Source organism: Aythya ferina (genome assembly GCF_964211825.1).
Source record: "Aythya ferina genome assembly, chromosome: 1".
NCBI lineage: Eukaryota > Metazoa > Chordata > Aves > Anseriformes > Anatidae > Aythya > Aythya ferina.
In genome coordinates, this window is record NC_140296.1 from 33421961 (window position 1) to 33443866 (window position 21906).

Below are 21906 nucleotides of genomic sequence, written 5' to 3' on the forward strand. Positions count from 1 at the left end.
GCTGTGGTCTAACGTACAGAGGGCGTGACATTATTGCAGGTTTTCAGTACTTAAAGGGGGCTTATAAAAAAGGGAGAGCAACATTTTGCTCAGTCAGATAGTGATAGTACAAGGGGGAATGGGTTTATACTAAATGAGGAGAGACTTAGAGATGTTAGGACGAAATTCTTCATTCAAAGGGTAGTGAGGCACTGGAACAGATTGCCCAGAGAAGCTGTGAGTGCCCCACCCCTGGAGATGTTCAAGGCCAGGTTGGATGGGCCCCATGGCAACCTGATCTAGTGGGTTAGGTCTATGGCATGAGAGTTGGAACTAGATGGCCTTTAAGAGCCCTTTCAACCCGTGCCATTCTATGATTCTATGTGGGGAAAAAAAAAAAAAAAAAAAGAAAAAAAAAAAAGAAAAAAAAAACAACAACAACAAAAAAAAACGTATTTAGCAGATGTATGCAACATAGGATTAATAACTGTCCTACACCTCTCCATGTACTTACTGGTAATAGTCTGTATGCAAATGGTTATTTCAAGTTATGTTTAACTTTTGATATATTTTCTTGTCAACCTCTTTCAAGGCCTTTACTTAGCTGCCACATAACAGGGATGCAGTGGATCTTTTTTTCACCTTTCTGCATCAACTAAAAAGCTGACACTTTAAAATCCTTTTGTGATGATATAGTGAATGATCAGTACAACCACTGAGTGTCCAGCTCTCCAGTAAATCAGAAAGAGGAACACAATAGGTGACTGTATTTTCTAAGTAAGACTAAGTAAATGTCTAGAAAAGTCAATATGAGCCATCAGCTCCAGGGAGATGGTAAAACCTGTAACAGCATTATATATAATCTTTTGTATAGACAACTTAAAAAATGAAATAAAGTAAAATAAAATTAAATTAAAAAACATAAAAATAAAGTAAAATAAAATAAAAACAAAAATAAATAAATAAAATATCAGTCTGTACCTTCTGCTCTCATTGTTTTTGTTTTTAAAGATTGCTGCTCTGAACAGTAAACCCCTTTAAATTTGCATCCTGAATTCATAGACTCTTTATAGCCAGTTGTTGTGCCAGAGGGTCTATAACTATTACTCACAATAAGTCATGGCTAAATGTTAAATCAGCTCAGATTCAGGGCTGTGCTGATACATATAACCTCCCTACAGCTTTTAATACATATGTTCTCAATAAAGTCTTCTTTTACTTCTCATTTATATCATTCTTTAGCAATTTCATAATCCCAGAACGAGTTCTTTCTTCCCTAACTTCATATACAATTTCATGCATGAAGTACTTTTTTTTTTTTTCTTCATACTGTATGGGTATGTAAAATCTACTACATTCCTATTGCTTGGAAAAAGAATTTATTGAGGAAAGATGTGGTTTAAACTGGCAACTTTGACCTTCAGTAAATTTAAATCTAATTTTTGATTTTGAATTGATTCAAAATATATAAAAAGCTTTGGACAGTGTGGAGTTTGGATTAGTGGCCATTGCAGTTGAGATAATAGGAAAAAATATCTTAGAGAAATCCCAGACTGAAATCCTATTGTTGAGGACTTTAGATTTTGTATACTATGGTGGTTTCTGCTTTTTTTTTTTTCTTTTTTTTTTTTTTTTGGGGGGGGGAGGGTGTTGGTTTTTTTTGGAATGGGAGTTATTTAAAGAGTGATGATTCCAATGGTCCAGTCATATTTATTTGTCTGATACTGGGATGTGGAGAATTCCATGATTTTTTCAGACATTAATGTATTGTCTGTTACCAAAATAAAAATAATAATAAAAAAATACTTTAATCATAGTGCTACAAATAATTACTTGACCTCTTGAACTTGTAACAAGATGTATCAAATCAGAACAGCTTATTTCACTTTCTTCTTTTTTTTCATTTTTTTTTTAATGATGTTCTCAAAAAAATATTTACTAACATTTTATATTGTTGGTCCTAGTAGATTTTTTTTCTAGGTAAAATATAAAATGATGCATGACCAGAAGTATGATGCTGTCAATAAGAAACATTAATTAAAACATTAATTAGACATAATTTGTTTCTTTCCCTTATGAGAGAAAAAGAAGAAATTTTGTATCTTGCTAGAAAACATTATAAATAAAGAAAAACTTGCATATACCTGTTTCCCAAATACCACAACCTTAATAAACTTCCTCTAGGATTTCTTTCTCCAGGGTAGATACAAATTGTTTTCTTAAACTGGCTCACCCATCCTTTATCCACAGTTTGCCAACATAATTTACTTCCACTATTTATGATGTCCTAGCAACTGCAGAAATAATATAACCTCTTATGGCCCTCACTTACATGTAAACCAAAATCACTTTGGTGCAATGGAATAATTTATTATGAGCTACATTTCCTCAGGCCAGATGTATAGTAGAGTATTTTAGATGCTTTGCCCTCTGTCTTGAAAGTGTTTTTTCCATTTCAAATATACAATAAAAATATCTGATTTTTTCCGTTTTGACCTGTATCCCTCCTTAAATAAATATGTATGTATTGTAAGGTTAAAAAAAAAAAAATAATAATAATAATCAAATTAAAAAAGAAAAAAAAATAAAAAGAACAACAATATAGATTGCTTTCCCACTTTTTTTTTTTTCAAAAAAAAATTATTTTCAAAAAAGTGAAGAAATCTTACAAAATATTTTTTTTTAATTATTACTTAACTATAATTATTCTTTGAACTTTTTTTTCATAGTAGATGTAAATCTATGTTCATAAATGTAAATTTACATTCATAGATGTAAAATCAACAATGCAGTGCAATTCTTCTCTGTTTTCTATCTCTTTTACACTTTACCTATCAATATTTTTGGACATCAAGCTGCTTGAGCGAGTCCAGAGAAGGGCGATGAAGCTGGTGAGGGGCCTGGAGAACAAGTCCTATGAGGAGCGGCTGAGGGAGCTGGGCTTGTACAGCCTGGAGAAAAGGAGGCTCAGGGGCGACCTTATCACTTTCTACAGGTACCTTAAAGGAGGCTGTAGCGAGGTGGGGGTTGGTCTGTTCTCCCACGTGCCTGGTGACAGGACGAGGGGGAATGGGCTAAAGTTGCGCCAGGGGAGTTTTAGGTTAGATGTTAGGAAGAACTTCTTTCCTGAAAGGATTGTTAGACATTGGAACAGGCTGCCCAAGGAAGTGGTGGAGTGACCATCCGTGGAGGTCTTTAAAAGACATTTAGATGTAGAGCTTAGTGATATGGTTTAGTGGAGGACTGTTAGTGTTAGGTCAGAGGTTGGACTCGATGATCTTGAGGTCTCTTCCAACCTAGGAATTCTGTGATAGGTAAGGAGTAAGAACATCTCACAAAACTTCAATTTTTTTGTATGGAGTCATTCTTTGAGATAAAATTAGAGGATGATACAATTGGCAGCACTGGTTTCTGTCAAGGTCAAGCTCTGAGATTTCTGAGTCTGAAGTAGCTATTTCTCTTCTTTGAGTTTTCAGTAATCTCTAAAGTAATGTAGGAAGGCACATTGATAGGAAGGAACAATAATGTGTAGACAAGAATTATTTGGAATTATGGTTTTATTTAAACCTGATGAGAAATTAACCACAAATAAAAATAACCAATAAAACAAAGAATGACAGAATGACCTATACATTAATCTCTTATAACTTTAGCACAAGACACACTTTTTTTTTTTTTTTAAAGCACTCTGTCACTTCCATATTCTAATAAAATATTCAAATGTTCCAGGCACCAGATAAATAAATAAAAATAAAATAAAGTCTATAGAAACCAGTTGGAAAATTATGAGAGATACCAGAATGACATCATCATAAAGTAAGCCTTAAGCTAATATAGTATACCTGTGTATCCTTATGTATCAACATAATTGACACACACACATATATATATATAATTGACACATTTATTCATATATTTTTCTCTATGAATTTATGTACATCTTTCATATATATATATATATTTCTGTACAGTGTTGTATGAATGCCATATTTTAACTCTTTAGGAGAATGGCAGTTAAATTTTAAAATCCAGGAAAGCTTTCCATAGCTTAGGAGAAATACATACAGGAGACAAATTTAACTAAAAGGAAATAGGATTTTTAGTAATTACTATTGCAGTATCTGAATGCTATGCAACTTGCAATTGTATGTATTCTAATGGTCTAAGAACCCATATATAATTCCAGAAGAGGTAACCTGATCACTGAGTGGAAGGCATTTGAAACAGCTGATTAGGAAAGCTACAGAGATAGAGATGAATCAGGTATTGAACAAGTTTTCAGTATAGGTACTTAAGATTTTTTTTTTTTAAAGAAAAATGTAATTTCTGAAGGCCAAATTCATATAATCTAACCAAAATTGTAGGAAAGACATTTTGTTTAAGCTGTTTTTTCAAGAGCTTCTTTAATTGTTGGAAAAAGTCTCTACCACACAGCAATTAATCCCATTACAAGGTAGACATTGTAAAATGCTTAAATTAATGGGATAAATTGCCCTCTAGAGAAACCTAGTTAACATCATCTATCAAGAAGCCCTAAAAAAATATACATAGTTTAGCATAGGAATCTTGTTCTCAGCTGTAGTGGGATGACATGAATTTCAACTTAAAATTTATTTTCTTTGCCATAAAATAAGAAATACACATCTGATTTTTAATAGTTTTATGGCTTTGAATGGCTAATGATCAAGAATTTTTTTTAACCTGAGGAAGAAAATATTTGATCTCACAGCTGAGAGAATATGACAAAATGTTAAGGGAAAATAAATAGGGGATTAAAAAAAATACTGAAGTGAAGAGAGAAGAATGAAAGTAGTAGTTTTTAAAATGCCACAGAGTTTTTCCATTTTCATTTTTTAATATTTAAATAATTGTTAAAAATTGGTATGCAGAAGAATGTGTCTGTATGATGACAGTGGAACTACAAGTGTCAGAACTGATCATGCTGTCAGTTACTTTATACCTCTCACTTAATAAATGACCAAAATTTTACAGATTAATCCTATGCTTTGTGTCTTTATGTTTCCCTGTTTACTTCTGATTTTCCATTAATTGAGTTTTAACAATGAATAATACCAGAATGTTTGCAAACTATATAGCTCAGAAGCAGATAAGTTAGCAAAAGATCAATTAAAGAATTAATTAAAAATTAGCAATGTGAAAGCTAAAGTAGTTTAATAAACACATTAATTATACCTTAAAGGTAGAAGGGATATCTCCCTTTCTTCCTATATAATTATTTTTTTTTCCCAGCCCCAAAAGTTTTCTTCCAGTTTTTCCATAAATTACTATTATGTCATTATAGATTTTTACATGATAGTAGTAAATAACAGAAGAAGAAGAAAAGAAGAAAGAAGAAGAAAGAAGAAGAAAGAAGAAGAAAGGAGAAAGGAGAAGGAGAAGGAGAAGGAGAAGGAGAAGGAGAAGGAGAAGGAGAAGGAGAAGGAGAAGGAGAAGGAGAAGGAGAAGGAGAAATTTAGGAAGAACTTCTTTACTGAAAGGGTTGTTAGACATTGGAATGGGCTGACCAGGGAAGTGGTGGAGTCACCATCCCTGGAAGTCTTTAAAAGACGTTTAGATGTAGAGATTAGGGATATGGTTTAGTGTGGACTGTTAGTGTTAGGTCAGAGGTTGGACTCGATGATCTTGAGGTCTCTTCCAACCTAGAAATTCTGTGATTCTGTGTGATTCTGTGATTCTGTGAAATATCACCATCCTCATCCAAACCAAGAACTGGATTTTTCATAGCAAAATGTCCTGCATATTGTGTCTAAAATAGCATCTTGACTCAGTAAAATTTGAACATAGAGGTAAACTATCTACATTTGTAATCCTGATGGCTGTCAGGTGATAAGCCAAGATAAAAAGTTCATGCTTTAACAGTATTCCCATGTATCACAGCCTTGCCAGCTATGTAAGCAGCATGCCACTGTAATCAAATTTCTCTGGAATAGAACGTTGTTAGAGCTATTAAATGTCTCAACTGGAAACATCCCATATGGCTAAATTGAAAGGTGGCAACTAAACAGGCTGAACGAACATGTGTTCATTTAAGTAGCAAGCCCCAATTTTTTCCATCCTCAAACATACAGTTTGCAAGATCACTTTTTTACTGAGATTTATTTTGAGCAACCAGCTGATTTCTCTTAAGATTTCTGTCAGAAGATCTTTTCCTTATAGTACAAAATGTTGCAAAAATGTCACTGCACAAGCAGTCAAAATGTTCAGGTTCATCTTCATTTGGGTCACAGACCCAATAATGGTCTGAAGTCCAAAGTTGGGTTTCCTTTTCACAAGCAAAATCGCTTTACTAAATACCACTTGTACTCTATCTTCCCTCATCTGATACAACTTAATGGGAGGAACAGATGTACTAACAATCTATTCCTTAAAATGGAAGCAGAAAAAAGATGTTGTTTGCCTAAAGAAAAATCTTTGAAGATATGGGGGTAGGGATACATTTTGTTTATTTTGTTTTCTGTTGTGTTGTTGTTATTGTTTGTTTTATGGATTTTTGTTTGTTTTATGGATTGTCCTTAGTTTTGACCTCTCCATTAGCAAGTTCTTATTTCCTGGCCTCTAACCTCATTGAAAGAACTTTAGACAAGAATAGATGTAGTTTTGTTGTTGTTTGTTTGTTTGTTTTTAATGTGTGTATGTGTGAATTTATATGCATCCATTAAATGCATTATAAAGAATAATGCATTTGGATTTCTATCTCTGTTAATACTTCAAATAATCTGCAAAACTATACTTAGAACAAAAATAAAAGCAACTATTATTAAAAAAAAAAAAAATACTAAAACATATTTATAGAATTAGAAAAAAAAAAGTCTAAAAATATTTTAATCACTAATTTGCTTCACCATAAATAGCTAGTTCTTCCATTTACTTTAATTCAGTGTGATCGATCAGAATCTGTATTATTAATCCAACTTGAAATGAAACACAAAATCTCAAAAGCTTGGGTTGTTCTTTGGAGTATAAATTGGTCAAATAAGATTTTAGCTGGCTGATATGCTAATGTTGCTAATAAATAACAGCTTAAGAAAACTGCACTTCAAGAACTTTTAGTAAAATAAGATCACTTTTTAACATATTAAGTGTAAAGTGATAATTGAAATTTTGACTATCTATTTAAAAGCAGGTAAGGTGTGGATGTGTTTTTTTGTTTGGTTGGTTGGTTAGTTAATATTTTTATTTATTTTTATTTTTATATTTTTATTTTTTTTTATCTTTTAGTAATAGTAGATATATTCTATGTAACAGCTGTTCTGAACAAATCCCAGATAACTTTAAGTCCGTATTCACAACATCATGGTCTACTTAAGGAAAAGGATTACTATTGCCCTTCTCTGAGATGACCTTCGGCCAGTTTTTCATGATGTTGAAAGCTGGGCCTCATGCATGGGCTAGCTTTCAGCAAGTTCTCTAATATGATTGTAATCCTCCCTGTTTTGGGCTGTGATAATCTTTCTAATATTTCTTCCTTCACACCCCCTCCCCACTCCCCCCCCCAGGCACACTCCCTTTAGTGACAATCTTTGCTTTTAAATTTGACCTTTTCTTGCTGTCTGATAAAATTTTGAGAATTGAGGCATTCTCAATAGCTGTATAAGCATCAACAGTAGACTCTGGGTAGTTGGTTTTGACATGCATGAAACTGTTATCATTGTTTTCTCCAGTATTTTATCTTCTTCTGCTTGTAGGTATTTGTTTGATTTCAGACTGAAGACTCATCAAGTCGTCATTCATTAATATTTGTCATTACTTCAGAGTAATCAATATGCTTTAACAAAACAACAACAAACGCAGAAGAAAACTCCACAACAACAACAACAACAACAAAACACATTAAGAGTACTGAACCCTTGTACTTATAAAAGTCTTATAAGCATCAACAGGATATTTAAATATGAACCACAGATAAATACGATGAAGATTGGCCTTCTAAAGCAAACCTCCTACTGACTTCACTGAGGCTATGATTTCTTTTCCAGATCAGCTTGCATAAGTTTATGAGTAAAAAACAAACAAACAAGCAAACAAACAAATAAATAGACAACACATATAATTCAGAATGAATAATTCAACAAAGTCTATTTAAAAGGACTGTCCAGGAAAGATTTACACTATTCATTTTAAAAGAAAGAAACAGAAAATTGTAATAAATGAGTTGGTGACTTTTTTGAGCTATAGCTGTATAAAAATATTTCCCTCTGGACAGAGGTGTTACTTTTATTGTGCAAAAAATATTCTTCAATCTTGAGCTTCAGGCATTTTCTCAGGATCTGAGTAAATGGTCTACCTTTAGAACAATATTTTATCATGATTGCCCTTTAAACTAGCTACTACTTAGATGACAGAGCATTCAGCGTTTTGATAGTTTGGCTCATTGGACATAGTCATGCTACTGAATAGCCAGCAGTGACACATACAGTTTCCTACATCAAACCATTAAAAGAGAAAACTGTTTTATATGGAAAAAAATTAAGTGTTTGCCAGGAATGCTAAACCCGTTCAGCATTCTGTTCCCTGAATCCACAGAATATCCCTATTTCTAATTTGAAAAAAAAAAAAAAAAAAAAAAAACAAACAAAAAAAAAAAACAACACTATGGAAATAAACAAGACAGAAAATCTCAAGTTATATTTTTTGGTTCCTTAAAGAAAGAAATTGGATAGGAAATACAAGTATCAAGTAAATAAAAACAGAGAAACAAAATGCGATCTTCACTCATCTACGGAACAACATGCTACTCTTTGAAAGCCAGAGATCAGCCACAGATTTGAAAAACTATAAAGTGATCTGAAGTGTGAACAAAAAATATGTATATTAAAGATTTTAAAAGAAAAAAAAAAAAAGGAAAATAATGAAAAATTGAAAAATTGAAGTGTACATATAACCTTGTCATTGCACTACTCATATTATTTGATATTGTGAAAACAGTCAATTTTAGAACTGTAGTGAATTAATAATGTTCACTAAATCCTGATTAGTTTTGCCATTAGCTAGTACAGACGTCTTGCAGTGACATAATATGCTTACTAGTTCCTTGTAAATACAGCATTTTAAATTATTATATTAATAGAATTTTACTCCTTTTGCTGTTTTCCCCAGTGCACTGTTCTTTTCACTCTACTACAGTGTTAGGAGGGGAGGGGAGGGGAGGGGAGGGGAGGGGAGGGGAGGGGAGGGAAGGGAAGGGAAGGGAAGGGAAGGGAAGGGAAGGGAAGGGAAGGGAAGGGAAGGGAAGGGAAGGGAAGGGAAGGGAAGGGAAGGGAAGGGAAGGGAAGGGAAGGGAAGGGAAGGGAAGGGAAGGGAAGGGAAGGGAAGGGAAGGGAAGGGAAGGGAAGGGAAGGGAAGGGAAGGGAAGGGAAGGGAAGGGAAATAAGTAAAAATCTAGAGATTGGAGAATGACAAATTTTGTTAAGGGATTAATTCCATTAAAATTAATGGGTATTAAGGGAGAAACTGGAAAGTCTAATTCCTTCAAAAATATTTATTCACAACAAAGGTTTTAAAGACAGACTAAATACTATCTGCTATATATGACATCATCAGAAAATGCTTACATCACTTAATATATATGGAACAACCAAAGTTTCTGGGAAGAGTGTATGTGCCAGGTAGATTACAGGACCTATCTAATCTAGCTTTAGACATCTACTGTGCAAGCGTCAAAATCTGAATTTGTCATCCAATGGCTGCATTTGCAATCAACAAAAGGAAACAGGGTCCTTTAGAACACTTCTGGTTTACTTTACTTGAATGAAGATGTGATTAAAGACTTAATCCCACATCATCTATACAGAGGTGATAATGAATAGCTCAAGTGGGTGACCAGCTGTCTATTGTTTATGCTTCTAGCTGACAAGTCAGTTTGAAAATCTTTGAAATTTCTTAAAAGACTAATGGCTGACCAAGCTGACTTTCACTATGTGAAAGTATAATGGAAGCTGAGCTAGAAAATTCTGTAAAATAGTTTCCAAACTTCGATTGCACACCCCTAGCAGTAATTTTTTTTTTTTTTTTGAGCATGCACACCCAGTATATATGTGTGTCTATTTATAAAGTATATACATTGTATCTTAGATTCATGCAGTAAAGTTTTCATAGTGGGGTTGCAGGACTTCAGGGACGGTCTCTGTGAGGTGAAAAGAAGGTCTGACTCCATGGCAGACAGAAGCAGTTCCAGACAGCTCCAAAATGGGCCAGCTGCTGTCCAAAACTGAGCTGATTAGAGATGGTGGTGGCAGTTGTGTGGTAACATATTCAAGCAAGGGTAAAAAGTTCTGCACAGCAGCTGTGAGAGAGAGGAGTGAGAAATATGTGAAACAGCCCTGCAGACAACCAAGGCCAGAGAGGAAGCTGCTCCAGGCACCAGAGATGGAATTTCCTTGGAGCTTGTGGGTGGGCCCATGGTGAAGCAGGCTCTTCCCCTGCAGCCCATGGTGTACCACCCTGGAACAGATCTCCACATTGCAGCCAGTGAGGACCCTACTCCGCAGCAGCTGGATATGGCCCGAGGGAAGATGCAGCCCCTGAAGAGCCCAGGCAGGAATAGACTCCTGTCAGAAACTTAGGCCAGTGGGAGACCCAGGCTGGAGCTGTTCTTGAAGAGCAGCAGCCTGTGGGAAGGACCCACATTGGAGTAGCTTGTGAAGGACTATGTCTCATGGGAGGGACCCCATGAGACATGCTGTTGCACTGCAGAAAGGAACAGTTGCAGACTAACCACAGCATCCATTGCCCACCACTACTACACCCACTCCCTACAGCAACAACCTCCCATGCCACTAGGGGTGGGGAAGAGGCAGAAGAATCAGGAATGAATTAGTGGAGATGGGGAAGAAGGGTGGGCTAAGAAAAGCAATTTTACTTTCTTTTTGTTTCTCACTGTCCTATTCAATTTCTAATTCACAACAAATGAAAATAATCTTCCCCAAGTTGAGTCTCTTTTGCCCACAAAGTTCATTGGTGAAGGATCTCCGTGTACTTAGCTTATGAGTTTTTTCATCTTATTTCATTCCTATGTGTAGTGGGGTAATGTGGCAAGGTTCTGGTAGCAGGGGGCCATAGGGGTGGCTTCTGTGAGAAGAATCTAGAAGCTGCCCCATGTTAGGTAAGGGCCCCACTGCTGACCAGAGCTGACCCAATAAGCAATGTTGTTTGTGCCTCTGTGAGAGCACACTTAAGACAGGGAAAACAACAACAAACGCTGCGACACACAGCAGCTGGGAGAGTGACAGGAGTGAGAAATAGCCTTGTAGGTGCCAAAGTCAGTGAAGAAGGAGGGGGAGAGGTGCTCCAAGCACTGGAGCAGAAGTCCTCTGTGGCCTGTGATGAGGACCATAGTGGGTTCCATACTGCAGCCCGTAGAGGAGACCACGGTAGAGCAGGTGGAACCACCAGGGTTCCACACTGCAGCCCGTAGAGGAGACCACAGTAGAGCAGGTGGAACTGCATCGATGGAGGCCATGGCCTGTGGAAGACCCCTGCCAGAGCAGATTCCGGGCCAGACCTGTAGCCCGTGGAAAGGAGACCACACAGGAGCAGGTGACCTGGCAGGAGCTTCTGCCCGTGGGGGACCCAGGTTGGAGCAGTTTTCTCCTGAGGGATGGACCCCATGGTACAGACTCATAACAGGAGCAGTTCTGGAAGAGCTGCTGCCTGTGGGCAGCCCACGCCAGATCAGTTCAACAAGGACTGCATCCTGTTGGAAGGACCCCACAGCACAAGGGACGAAACTGACCAAGAAGGAGCAGCAGAGAAGAAGCGCTATAGGCTAACCATAACCCCTGTTCCTCCATTCCCCTGCACCGCTCAGGGGGAGGAGGTGGAAGAGGGTGGATGGGGGGGGTACTTTTGGTTTCTTTCCTTTGTTTCTTACTTCTCTAGCTTGTTATTAATAGGCAATAAATCTTACTATCTCTGAGTCTGTTTTGCTAGTCATGATAATTGTTGAGTGATCTCCCAATCCTTTCCTCAACCCTTGAGCCCTTTTCATCGTATTTTCTCCCTGTTCCTCATTGAGAAAGGGGAGTGAGAGAGTGGTTGTGGTGGAACTCAGTTGCCCACCCGAGTAAAACCACAACATTATGTCTTGCAGAGTAAGAGAGTGGAGTGAGAGAGTGGTTTGTTGAGCACCTAGCAGCCAGCCAATGTCAATGTACCACAACATATACTGACATACGATGTATATTTTAAAACTTAAATAGATGAGATATGGATGAAATAAACATTATTTTAAAAATAAATATTGTTTTAATTTCATTTTATCTATTAATGATGCAAAAAATATTTTCCTTCAACACCCAAATGAATTGTCTTGTGGAGTTCCTGGGGTGCGCACATCTTATAATGCAGACAACTCTTGTAGAGAGTACTCCTCAAGTTTTGCAGCTTACATTAGTCTTCTGTTCAGTACTATTAAAGATCAAAACAGTATAGGAATACACATAATTAATGAAATTTCCACTAAGTTTTAATTTCTGATTTAATAGGTTTATCCCAGGATTTTTCTGATTTGGTATGAATATGGCACCTTCAAAATGTTCCATTTTCTCACAATAAAACCAAGTTCTTTTAAATTTGGTTTTGAGCATACACCTCTTAATCCTTCTTCAGGTTTGAAAAACTTTATTTCTGACTTATAAGCAAAACTGAACGTTAAAATTCAGTCACAAGATGTTTTCAGTACTTTTTCATAACTTATGGAGGAAGTAGGATTCTCATTCTGTATGACTAAAAAGTGTTTAGTTGTGTATTTGTTTAATCGTTATATGGTCATTCAATTCTTCCTTTTCCACTGCTAATTAAATAAAATATGTTGGATAAATAAAGGTTCTTCATTTTTCTTTCAAGAAATGTGGAAGGTTTTCCTATTAGGGAGAACAGAAATGGAAGGAGTGTGGCCTTGCTAAAGTGGGACCAGAATACTGTTTCCAGGTTAGCACCTATCACAGGAAAGAGCACAGAGTAGGAACATTTGAGGACTCCTGAAAACTTCACACAGTGAAAATCACAATAGAAGCAGTGAAAGAGGTAATAGTAATGTTGTTGACACCACCAAGGAAGAAAAGGTGTGAGTCTCCAGAGTATTTCAGCTTGCCCTGCAAGGCCATCTTCTATTGACTCTATAGGAAACCTTTGTGATTGACATCCTCAGTTACAGGTGACACAAATCTCCTGTAAACATTTTATGGTATGGTCAAAAGAGAAGCAGTGGAAGTCATTTCTTTGCTTGATCTCATTAAAAGCCACACCACTCATTTTCAGTCTTGAAATGAGACTTCTGTCACATAAAATCTTGTTTCTCTACTGCTTATTGATTTGAGTTATTGATATTATTTGTCACTCGTTGTGAATGCCAATGTCACACAGCTAAGCCAAACAAGATGAAAGTTATACCTGCAGAGGGAGCAACAGGGGGAGCAACAGTGCTTAATGTACATTTGAGTTTGGAATTAGACAAGCTCAACTCTTTATAGAAGGCATTTACATTTGGTGCTTCATTTTGTTGAAAAAATATTTGTAAGATAAAGGAGCAAACTATAAAATATTTTGTTATTTCTTTTTAATAATATACGCATGAAACTTCTTTTGTAGGAAAAAAATAAAATAAAGGATCAAAAAGCAGTTTAAATATCACCTTAAAGGAAAATATAGTTGTTGTTGTTGTTTTTTTGTTTTTTTGTTTTTTTTTTCTAAAGTATATATATATATAAATAAATAAAATAAATAATAATACTTAAAAAAAATGTACAATCCAGAACCAGTATGTGGTATCTGTTGTTTTAACTGTAGACTACAGATTCAGCAGTACTTCTGATTTCATTTGTGGATTTTTCTTTTTTTCTCTTTTTGTTTTTGTTTTTGTTTTTGTTTTGGTGTTTTTCGTCTTAATGTAGTATTGCCCATATTTATGTGCCCTTTTAGTTTGCCAAGCTTGCAGATTTTCTCAAATATATAATTTCTTATATCATCTGTTGGAAAAGTAAAAAAAAAAATCCTTACTAAGCTACGACATCTATCACCAAGTTTGTCATTTCTGTCATCACTGGTGCTTTCCTAAATTATTTACATATTTAAAAAGATCACTGATATGGTAGTTACTCTCCACTTCAGTATTTACTTACATTCAAAAGAGCATTTGCTGTTAACAGTTTATGCGATATAGTGTAAACAGAACATTAAATAAGACTAATTTTAATGAAGAGACTTTTAAAGACAGCTTAAGGGAGAAACAGAGGATCAAATTCCATTTATGAACTACACAACTAAGAATGGCCGTTGGTACCACTATAATTCTATTTCTCCACTGGCAAATTAAAGGTCAGGATAGAGCTGGAATACATTTATATGATATTCTTGTAATACGTCTTTAGTTTGTTCATTGAAGTTTCCAACACACATCTCTCTGCCAGTGTTTATGGAGACAACATTTTGTTGAATACAATATAGGTACAAATAAATAACTGTCTGAAACTTAGTCTATTTACATATTAGATGTGATCAGGACCTCGGACCTGCTCATACACTCATTTCATTTTCTGTAGTGCTTCGGTATGCAAGTATGAACTTGGAAATTCAAGGAAATACTTTTGCTGAACCGTTTTGTTAGTTTGCCTTTCCACCTTCATTCATTTTGTTGTTGTTGTTCCTTTGTTTCTTTGTTCTTTTTTGTTGTGTGTGTGTGTGTGTTTTTTTTTTTTTTTCTTTATTTCTATGTTTGTTTTGTTTTGTTACCTTGTAATATTCTGAAATACAGCATAAAATATTCAGAAGTGCCTAAGGGCCATTATAAGAAAAAAAAAAAAAAAAAAAAGACTGAAGTGAGACTGTAATGAGACTTTGCAGACAGCTATAATCTGCAGGCATCATAATATTCAAATATAAAGTTTTTTGGGCACTATACCCCAAATTTACTCAGTCTTTACAGGGTTAGGTTCAGCATCTGAGTTTTTTGTGGATATAGAAATCAGATGGTCCTCTGCCTAAATCTCTCTGGAGTTGGCTTTGGGGTGCAATCTCAGAGTATGCATAAAACAAGAGAAATGGAACTGATGTCTTTCAAACTGCCTTAGTATTTTCTGCTCTTTTTTGAAGTGTCAGTGGAAGAGAAAGAACCTTTTATTTTTTATATCTTGATCAGAAATTTCACCAGGTTGCTTCTTTCCCTATTTCCATTCTTAGCTTAGTGAATAAGACTTGCATCACTAGTTCACACACCAGATGGGGTGATCACCTTCTCTCCTTCTTTGTAAAAGCCATGATACAATTCAGACTTCGATTCATTTGACTAGATAGAGGGAGTTAAAGAAGCTATAGGCTAGTGATTACTGTAATCTGGAGTCCTTCCTTTCAAGAACTGATTGGTATTTTAGATTAGACTTTCCTGGACTCCCACTTGATTTATCTGAAGAAACAAGCTTTGTTTTGATCTCTCTTAAGCATTGAAGTGACATCGTCTTGCTTAGATTTTAATGACTTGTGGGGAAATTAGTTTCATAAATCACATAGGAACTTGGAAGAGCTGACTTCTACACATTAAGCTATAGGATAGGTACTTATTTGATTATACTAACAATGAGAAAAAAAGGTGTTGTCATATTGAATCTAATAGTAAAAATGAATTATCGATATTAATAATATATACCATAACTTTGTAATAAACTATTGGTTCTTTTTTGATTCTTCATAACCATTTGCTTTAGATCGTTTATCTTTTCTCTCTCATTTTCCTGTATGGATCTGCTAATGGTGCAAGAACACCACAGACTGAAACCCAGACTGCTGTATGTTGCAGAAGAAGCAGCAGGAGTTCCTAGATGTTTCCTTTCAGAGAAGATGAGCAGTAGCCAAATTACTCACCTTGATCACAGAACTGGCAATGTCTGATGCTTGAGCTTGTCAGCTTCAGGTGAAGAAGAAGGACTATTTCTGTCCTGACTATTTTTAACAATGTATAAACCATACAAATAAAGATTGGAGTAGCAACAACTTTCTGAGCAAAGCTTGCTTGAAGCTTGAGTGGTAGTAAAAGTAGCAGTCCTGTCCTAAGAGAATTGCTCCTACAATTGAGTCACTGTTGAGGCTTTTGCATTGATTCACACATTTTGTTTTCATGCCATTAATAAAAATGTAGAAACATGTTAGTTGGAGAAGTTTCCTTTACAAGAATCTCTCTTTGATAGCTAAAAGCAGTGACTCAAAAGTTTAAAATTTCTTATTAGACTGAGTAAATGGATGGGACTTCCTTTGCCAAAATTTTTACACAGACTGTACTTTATCTTTTTGTTGTTGTGAATATTCAAAGCTGTATTAATTTCCTAATAATGAGCAAAGGTTAAAAAGTTTTCCACAGCAGTAAGTGATGCACAGTGGAAACCTTTTGCTAGGCCAGCTTTGATTTCAAATAAAACTTTTATTCTTTAATACTGTCTATGTTAGTGGGGGATATTCATTACTGATAGTGAAGGACAGCAAGAAGTTTCCATCCCGTGTGCAATCATTGTAAATAATAATTATAAAAAGACCTACAACCCTGAAATAAAAGTTGTGCTGCATTTGTATTTTTTGAGAGCAAATTTTAGCATTAGCCCCTCAGGATTCACATGAGCAAGACCAATATAAGATTACTACTGAGATTTGACTGCTCAATGGCTTCAATACGGCAAGGAACCAATTTGAGGGGAAAAATGATTTAAAAAAAAAAAAAAAAAAAAAAAAAAAGCAATGAAGTCAGGGAATTTGAGAGCAAAATTTACAAAATGATTTCTCATGCACTTCACCCCTATGTCATTCCCTCCCTTGAGTATCAGGCAATGTTATGGTGTGTTGCTATAACAACACTAATTAATTATAGTGGGATTTCATGTGTTGCAGTAAAAAGTCAAGTCACAGTAGTCCTATTTTATGTCATAGCCAGTGGTGTAAAACAGAGCTGTATGATACTGAGATCAAACATAGTGCAGTAATTACCAAGAATGACTAGCTTGTGTTGAGGCAGTGCATATACATCTACCTTTATGTTTTGGATACATGAATGATCCTCAAAAATACTGACACATTTCACACTGTATATTAGAAAGCAAGTTGAAACTATGTGAAATTTGTACAAAATGGTAAAGACTTTGCAGAGCTATCTCTCGTAAAGATCGTGTTTGTCATGCATCCAGACTTCTGCTAAATCAAAGTTAGAAGTTAAGGGACACCAGGTGTTCCGAAGTGAGTGTGAAATCTAACTTGTGATAGATGGTGATTGGACCATTGCTGGTCCAATCATAAGATTGAAACAATTAATATGAAGTATTACAAATCCAAGAAATATACCTGAGAATAGCATTATCAAGGTCTCTAATCAGACTTCACTATGCTAAGATATTACTACAGCCATAAAGATACATGTTTGTTCAGGGAAAGCTGATGGTCCCTTTTCATGATTGTTACCAATATTTTTTGTTGTTGTTTATTTTTGTTATTTTTTTCTTTCTAAAAGAACTTGTGATATGAAAGGTTTAGATAAATACTGCTCACTCTATAGATTAATGCTTATGGAAGAAAGAATAAATATTAGGACTGCCCATAATACATTGTCCTGGTTTCAGTTAGGACAGAGTTAATTTTCCTTCTAGTAGCTGGTAGGGTGCTATGTTTTGGTTTAGGATGAGAAGAGTGCTGATAACAGCCTGATGTTTTAAATGTTGCAGAGCAGTGCTCACACCAAGCCAAGGACGTTTCAGCTTCTCACTCTGTCCTGCCAGCGGGCAAGCTGGGGGTGCAGCAAGAGCTGGGAGGGGACAGACTCAGAACATCTGACCCAAACTGGCCAAAGGGGGTATTCCATACCATCTGATGTCATACAAAACAAAATATAGAGGTGGCTATCTGGGGGGGGGAACAAGACCGGTTGCTTGGGGTTAAGCTGGGCATCAGTCAGTGGGTGGTCAGCAATTATTGTATATCATTTGTTTCATACACATTATTAGTAGTAGTAGTATTATCATCATTATTGTTGTTATTATTATTGTTATTATAATTTTCCTGTCTTAATAACCTGTCTTTATCTCAACTCACAAGCTTCACTTTCCCGTTTCTCTCCCCCATCTCAGAGAGGGAAGAGGGAGGGCGAGCGAACGGCTGTGTGATGTTTAGCTGCTGTCCAGGTTAAACCACAACATACCTTTACATGTCAGTGGCTGAAGCACTGCAAGATAGAGGAGAAGGATCGTGTGAAAAATTATGATGCCAAATGGATGAAATATGTTTGATAAAATATAAATATATCCCCTTAAGTGACACTTTTTCATTTTTTAATATATTATTTAGGATGAAAATCTAGGGTGATCTTTCTATATATAGGAACCTACATTTTCACTTGTTGAAAGTCAAAATAGCTATTCTATGTCTTTTTTCATCATAGCGTGACTCATAGCTGTTCTGGAAAAAGAGCAACAATAAGCAAAAAAGACACACAGATGCTTGATTGTCTGCTTTCTGCAATCTCATTAGACAGTCTTAGGTACATTTTGGGTTGCAATGTTCAGCAACATTACAGCCTAAATTTTCATTTACACCAGTGTAAGAGGAAGAAGCTAACCAAAAGTGATAAAGCAAAAATAAGGCAGAAGCCTGTAGAATAACACTGTAAGTTTAGTACTTCTTTGCTTATGCATTGGAAATTAATATGGGTGTGATCCATTTTCAGAAATGATGGATACCTCACCATTTGTTCAATGCTAGCTCCGAAGGATGTAGAAAGACCCTTTCTGTATAGAAATAATAACTCTGAGGGTCATTTAGAAATCTAGGGTAAATCATAGAATCATACTATTGTTTAGGTTAGAAAAGACTTCCAAGATCATCAAGTCCAACTGTTAACCTAGCACTGCCAAGTCTACCACTAAACCATGTCCCTAAGCACCACAACTACAGATCTTTTGAATACTTTCAGGGATGGTGACTCAACTGTTTCCCTGGGAAACCTTTACCAATGCTTCACAACCTTTTCAGTGAAGATTTTTTTCCTAATAGTCAACCATTGTGACATCACTTGTGACCAGCCTCCAACTGGATTTAAATCCATTTACCACGACTCTTCTCAGATTCAATGAATTATTGTTTACCAGTGGAGCTACTTTAATGAAGCACATGTTATTATAACCAACTGAAGAAGTAAAGTAAACATATTGGCTGAAATTGCCAATGTTCCCTCAGCAGCTTCCTAGAACATCTTTTCATTACTATGTAAAAAATATATCAATGACAAAGCAACTTGGAAACAGAAAAATAGGACCACAGATGTGAGACTGTTGTAGACCCAGATCTGCCAGTCTAAGAAGTTCTTCAGGAGCTACATCGGAGGTGTATAAATTCATCTTGCTAAAACTAAGATGCTATCAAGACTTTTATTACCATCAGGACTAAAAAACGCTTTTCAGTTTTTCTGTTTCTCTACCTCAGACTTGCATAAGTGGTCATTAAGAAATTCTAAGCTTGGGGAAAAACAAGTTCATTAGTCAAAACAGTTACAAAAAGAAGCACAAACGTCAGTTTTGGTCGCTCTTGCAAATTTGTGCCTGATAAACAGGCAGTCGTATGTTTAAAGTTAAAACAATATATATATATATATATCGTTTTATATATATGTTTTGTATATATATATATATATATAAAGTTAAAACAATATATATATATATATATATATATATATATATTTTGTTTGTTGTTGACGTTTCCTGTACTGAAGTGTGCTTTACATTGAAGTTACATATTCTGACCTTTTTAAAGTCATACAGGTCTGGAGTATTCTGATTAAGCTTGCACAAGCCTTTTTGTGTTAACAGTGAAGAAAAAATGCTGCCAACTCTGGTTCATTTATAATTTTTTTTTTTTTTGAATTATTATATTAGTTATAGTGTTGCTTCAGGATATTCAGAACCATCATACAAAGACTAATCATTAGATTTCACATCAGAACTGTTGGTATCCTTGTTAATGAGAGGGTACATTTCTTCATTTGTCCAGGTGGTGAATTTCAGCTATGTTTGGACACTTTTTCCATCTGATATCACAACATACAGAACAGTTTATTTGCATCTGATTTCAGATCACAGTAATCAGAGCCAGCAACAAATCTAGGGAATAAATAAATACATAAATAAATAATTAAGGGGCAAGCTTCCAAAGGCCAAAACCAAAGATGCTTGTTTTACTAGGAGAAAAACCTCTATAATTCATTAATTCATTAATGAATATCAGTGTTGACTGGATATTTTAAGATACTGGAATGCATCATTCTCCAATGGATATGACTAGAAACACTGACCATCATGAAAAGTATACTGGATTTTAATGAATGTTTATTTCCTGAGACCAAATTATGGAGCAAGCTCCTTTTGGAAAACAAAAACAAAAACAAAAACAAAAACAAAAACAAAAACAAAAAACAAACAAACAAAAAAAAAAAAACAACAACAAAAAAAAACACCTTTCAGCAAAATTTAAAAGAGGATTCTAGTCTTTTGATCAAAATACCTGGAGTGTTTTTCCAGTGGAAAGGGTATGAAGATGACAAATTAATGGTCTTTTGTCTTTGTGCTGTCGCATGTTATCCAACATGTACATTAAAGACTCTTTGCTTGTTTATTCAAATGACATCTGTCTCAGTATCCACGCTTGGCCATTCTCAGAATTAAACACACATTGAATAAGAATGCTTGAGGTGCCTTCGTCTTCAGCCCAGGAAAATGAAAATGATACCTAATGTGTTATCTTGTCTAATATTTCACTTGTTATCCAGTTTTAAATGCATTTGAATCTTAAGATACTTTAGTATATGGCATCCTGAGATTTTACAAATGCTTAAAAAGTCCTTGTTGCCAATGTTAAAATTGACTGTGAACTTCTCAGTAAGCTAGCTGGCTGAGCATAAAATAAATATGCTTGCACGATCCATCTTATCTGCCACTGATCGTTCAATTTCAGATTATAACCTGTAAGGGAAATGTTATGTTTTTGTTGTTGTTAGCAATAGTTGCTTGTTTTTTTTTTTTTTTTTTTTTTTTTTTTTTTTATTCTACTGAAAATAGATTCATTGTTGTCTGTCTTACTGAAAAGTTTCCTGTTTTCGACCTTTCACACTATCACACTAGGACAAGCAACTCATGGAATAGAACACATTTACATAAGAGGGGGAAATAATTCAACCTGCCGTGCAACTTGGACAAGAGAAAGTCATGAAACAGCACTTTGTAGAGAAGTGCCCTCTCTGGAGCTTCAGTAGCATCCAATTGACTTTGAACACTTCCAGTGAAACACCTGCCACTTGGCTCGACAAGTCCTGCATTCACTAGGTACACAGATAAGCCAGGATGCACTTTTACTGTATGGATCATATTTTTTCAGTCTGCAATATATAAAATTCCAAGCCAAAAATGTATTTGTTTAATTCTGTTTAAGTTAAGAACACTTTATTTTCCTTCCATTCTTTTGTATAGGGAGATTTGTTGTTTTTGAAAACTACATATTCTGGTATAGATTGATGAATCTGCTACAGATGAGCAAGACGCCCTAGGTGACCCATTTACCCTTCCCCAGTAGGGTACCAGCTGCCAATTGCCCCCACTCTGTGATGGCTTGTCCTTCTTCTCACCTTGTCATCAAGCCAAGACTGCACACTGTAGGAGCACAGGTAAGCATCTGCCTCTCTAATCACTGCCAACAGCTCTCTATTATCAGCTGCCAGGGGTGCTTCAAAGAAATCTGCACAACTTCCTCCAGATGCATATACCAAGTGTTTTTATGTCTGCAACAAATTCTGCCTTTGCAACACAGGGAAAACTCAAATGTCAAATCTGTTTCCAAAGTTGCATTTCAGCTCACCATGAAACATAGTACATGTTAGTGAACTTTTTTTCCCACCTT